Source organism: Monodelphis domestica, chromosome 1 (assembly GCF_027887165.1).
Source record: "Monodelphis domestica isolate mMonDom1 chromosome 1, mMonDom1.pri, whole genome shotgun sequence".
Taxonomy (NCBI): Eukaryota; Metazoa; Chordata; class Mammalia; order Didelphimorphia; family Didelphidae; genus Monodelphis; species Monodelphis domestica.
Genome location: NC_077227.1, coordinates 182,823,621 through 182,828,237, shown reverse-complemented (window position 1 = coordinate 182,828,237; position 4,617 = coordinate 182,823,621). Strand labels below are relative to the sequence as shown.

Below are 4,617 nucleotides of genomic sequence, written 5' to 3'. Positions count from 1 at the left end.
GCTTTAATGGAAAGGGTATCATTCGATTGCATTAATATTCATATTCAAAGTCCACACATACAATTACAAACATCTTCCTGCTACAATTCGGCTCTTAGCAAACAAACCCAGACCCTCTGCCAAATCCATTAAACACCTCAAATATCGATGCCACCGTCCTCTCTCCAGCTCATTTCAATTTGACTGATTTCTAGGGAGGTTAACTTTGGCCTTTGGCATCTCGCCTGCAAATGGAATGAATGGGGACTTCATGATGGGAAGGATCATGCATAGACTCACATAACCTGAAATGGAGACAATTAATTTCACCTCTGTCTCTGTGGAGGATGAGTCTGAGAGCTTTTTATTTTTTATTTATTTATTTTGTAATGCTTTTGATTTCTTTATGTTGATTAAACCCTTCTCTGCTAGGATGTCCTTCTTCTCCATCTAGCATTTCAAGGAGAATTTGACCCTGGAATCTTCAGGGCTATTTTACTTTGAAGTGATTCCAGGGCACAGAGTATTAATGAAGGTCATAACACTTGAAGGCTCCAGCAACCTTCTTCTGTGGCAGGACTGCCGGTCCACTACCTTGAATCAAATTCTGTCAATTGAGGCAATCAATGCACACACAGGTTCTGAAAGTAGAGCCAAGGCATTTGCTAGTAGGGAACACTCATTTGTGAAGGGTTCAGCTCTATTAGGCAAAGGACAGGACCAGGAACAAAACTCACCAAGTCTGAAATGTGAAGTGGTACAGCTGTCACTTGGGCATTTATTAGTCAGGAAAAAAACATGGGCACTTCTCGGGGTGATGCCTTTCTGGACTGAGGGACCTAGGGATAAGTTTGATAGGAGCTGGTAAATCTTGAATTATTTATAAAACAGCATTATTTAGCCCTAGTGGAAAAGGTCCAAGAGGAATGGATCATTATAATGTACCATGAGTTTTTTTTTTTAAACTTTGCAAAGGACTTTACTTTTTCAAATGTTTAATGGATGTTTTTTTTAATCATTGTTATTTTCACTGTCTTCTCATTCCTTCCCAATCCATACCTTCCCTTGTAATAAAGTCAAGCAAAATAAACTAACACAGTGGTCTCATCTGCTTTTCTTCTTTCCACACTCTTCACCACCTTTCTCTACAAGGTGGGAAGCTTAGTTTACCAGCAATTTCCTGAAGTCCTGATGGGTCATTGTTCCATGTTCTGGTCATTGATTCAGGTCATTGACCAGGGCTCAAATATCTTTCACTGTTGTTTTCTTTTACTTGTGATCATGGGGTAAATTGTTCTCCTAGTTCTACTTACATCAATCTGCATCAGTTCATAAAAGTCTTGGCAAATGAGATAATGCATACAATATATTTATCTTTTGGGATTTCTAATAAATGCTTTGGAGATTTAAAGGCAAAGGTGAATCTGCTCATTACTTTCTATATCAGAAATCTAAATAAAAGTTAATGAACTGAGACATAGGGCACGCCACAATAATTCAAAAGCCTTGAATCAGTGGCAGTCTGTCAGATCATTTGAATAGGCTTCCATGGTCAATGCTAATGAGGTCCCCCTGGACAGGCATGCACAATTGGTTGATTTCTGACATACAGTCCAGCTGAGCACAATTCTCCAAAATCTAAATGTTCTAATAAATGTTGGATTAGCCAAGGGCACTGGGCATTCCAGTTTGGTCAGGACAGAACTGCCTTAAGTTTCTGAGTTTTCTGGAAAATATTCCTGGCAGGGTCTGTTGGGCCAAGCTAGAGACAAACTGTGAAGTACCTGTCATTCCTTTGTGGATTAGCAGAGTATTTTACTAATATATATTTATATATGTAAGAAGAGTATGTCCCATACACTAATCTTAAGTAATATAGTTGATAATATATCCTAAGTCTGGAAATAATTACCAGGTGAGAAGTTGTCTTTAATTGATCAGCACAAGAGGCATCAATGGCCAACATTTTGGGGGTATCTGGCTTCTATTTGCTTCTTTAAAAAAAAAAAAAGTTTTTTTAAACCCCTACCTCCACCTTAGAATCTGTAGTAGAAAGTACTGGTTCCAAGGCAGAAGATTAATAAAGGCTATTAAGTGATTTGCCAAGGGTCTGAAGTCAAATTTGAACCTAGGACCTCCCTACTCTAGGCATGGCTATGGATCCACTGAGTCACCCAGCAGCTGCTTTCTGTTTGCTTCTAATAGTACTAAGTGAGCATTCTGAAGAGTTCATAAGTTCCTACCTTGAGTTTAGGTCTCAGCAAGAAGACTAACAAGTAGACTTGTTGCTGGACTCCTCCACCAGCTGGAAAGCTCTATTAGTGACAGTGGCAGAAGTGTAGGCTCTCCTTTAGTCTAGAATTCTAGCCTTGGTTATTCCTCAGTAGGCTAAGCTAGAGACTTGAAATGGGCCTGAACCACTGTTGCTAATGGCTTCTGAACTTCCTCCTTTCTTCATCCACCACCCAGGACCTCCCAAACCTCGACATCACTTCCCTGGAATCAGATCTTCTAAATCCAATCCAAATCTGGGACCCAGAACCAGTTAGTGGGTGACAAAGCTGCCCAGATGACGCATGTCACAATGGGTGACCCCAGCACAGTTCTAGAACCTCCTATTATTCTGTCTCCAAGACTCTTACTGGGTGCTGGAGTGCTTTTGGAGCATCACTCCTGGCCTTACCAATTCTCCATTGTCCATAAACCCACCTGCCTATCTCCTCATGCCAAGCTGGGCTAGACAAATAATTCACTGTGACATATTCTATATTTCCCCACCAGGATTTGAGTCTGGTATATTTTCTAGATCTTTTAAAGGAGTTTGGGGAGGAGAGCGCACCACACTGCTTCTATTCTACCATCTTGATTCCATTCTTCCCCTCCTTCCCCCCCAACAGCAGGAATTTTAAGAACCTCTTTAAAATGAGATCGAACATGTAGAATGGAGGGGTCTGGTCCAGTAGAGTGACTGAGGTGGCAGTGGCATTTTCTCAAACTCAAGCCTCCAAAGGAGACTCCCCAAACCCCAAAAGCTGAAAGGCCAAGCAACGAAGTATAAATCTCTGTTTTTATCTTTAATTCTGGGTGCTCACTCAGGTGGATGGAATACTGAGGAAAAAAACCAAATAAACAAACTTGGAAGAATTGGCAGTTTTCCTTCCCAGCTTACTCTAGCTGGGTGCCAACAGCACCCAGTGCCCTTTTTTCTGCTTAAAATTGTATCTGACCTAATTTTATATGTCATAAATACCTGGGGTTCACCCTGGGCTTTGTATTTCCTTGTGTCCCTTTGCCCCAGCGTGAGGGTATTGGATAGCTTTAGGAGTCACACCAGGAAAAATGACCTTTTGCAGTCCTGAGCTGGGAAAAATCCAACTCTCAGATTCTTGACTAATCTGGGCCCTCCTTCCTGGCAGCCAGAGCCAGCCTTGCTAGAGGATTGTTACATTTGAATCAGAATATGATTCTTGGGATTTTTGTAAACTATAAATGCTAGCCTTCCTTTGTGAATAAAGAGACTTTACTGGCTAGAAAATGTATTAAAGGAAAGCTGCAAATTCCTAAATCAAAGCCCCTATTGTCTTCTCTTCAAAAGACATACCTCCAGGCCACCTTTCTTGGCTGTGGTGAAGTATTTTAGAGATAAAGAGACCAGTTAGCTCTGACTGCCTTTTTTTTAGCTGCTTACCTATGCAATTTATTGTTTTTCTCTCTTTTGCTTAATATCCCCCAAATGCTGAGAACTTGTCCTATTTCTAAAAATTGGTATTTCACAAATAAAACTCATCTTATACTAAATAGAGTAGGTTATGTAGCACCCTATTAAAAAGGATGAAAGTTCGGATCCCCCTCAGTTTATCTTCCTGTCTCATCTAGCCCATCTCTGCCCTAGAATCCCTTGAGAAAGGAGAAAATTAAAACATCACTGACTCAAGTCAGAGAGGGAAACTTTTCTGTATAAAAAAGGGCAAAATGGTACTCCATGAGTCACCTAGGGAGCTGCCACCTCCCTACCTCCATCCCCCTACTGTACCACCCCTCTGGCCTCCCTATTGCTTGTGGATGCACTTTGAGCAGACCCATGTTGCCACAGCAGCTCTATCTCCAGCCCTCCAGGATCTCTTCTCAGTAGAAGGAAAGTCCTTCAATAAACTTCATTTAGAATATGGAATTCCTTTGTGTGGGCTATTCTTTCCTCTCTGGTTTGCCCTTTAGTTTCATTCATTTAGAGAGCAATTGCTGCTGAATGTCGGAAATAATATAGAAAGGAGAATTTGATCAGTTCTCTTTTTTGTTTATTCCTGTGAGCCCCCCAAATAATATTAATTCATATGGGTTGTCCGTTCAGAGGCTGTAAAGGGATATGCTTCAAGTTTTGTTTACAGAATGAAATATGGTTGCCCGAGACTTGCTGTCAAGCACAGCTCAGCACTCTGTCCCCTCAATCTTTACAATCACTTCAGTCTGTGTTCCTATGTCTCCTGGAGGAATGAATGGACCTGAAAGATTCATGGTGAGCATAAATACGCTGCAGTACATTACTGAGTGACTTGTAGGCAAGAGGCAACATAAAAGACTTTCTCTTGGAGACAGATGACTAGAGAAATAGGAGAGCTCATCAGGTAATTAATAAACACT

General features: G+C 41.0%; 1 long non-coding RNA gene across 2 annotated transcripts; it reads right to left on the bottom strand.

The window, feature by feature from the left end:
• Nucleotides 1–322: 322 nt before the first annotated feature.
• Nucleotides 323–2,736, bottom strand: LOC103097195 (uncharacterized). 2 transcript variants are annotated; one of them, XR_001628283.2, is made up of 3 exons: nt 2,223–2,717; nt 717–818; nt 323–620 (listed from the first exon to the last, which is right to left on the bottom strand). It is a non-coding gene; the product is annotated as an uncharacterized LOC103097195 (long non-coding RNA). The 2 variants fall into 2 exon arrangements; XR_460800.2 differs by having other exon boundaries at nt 323–818; nt 2,223–2,736.
• Between the last annotated feature and the right edge of the window lie 1,881 nt (nt 2,737–4,617).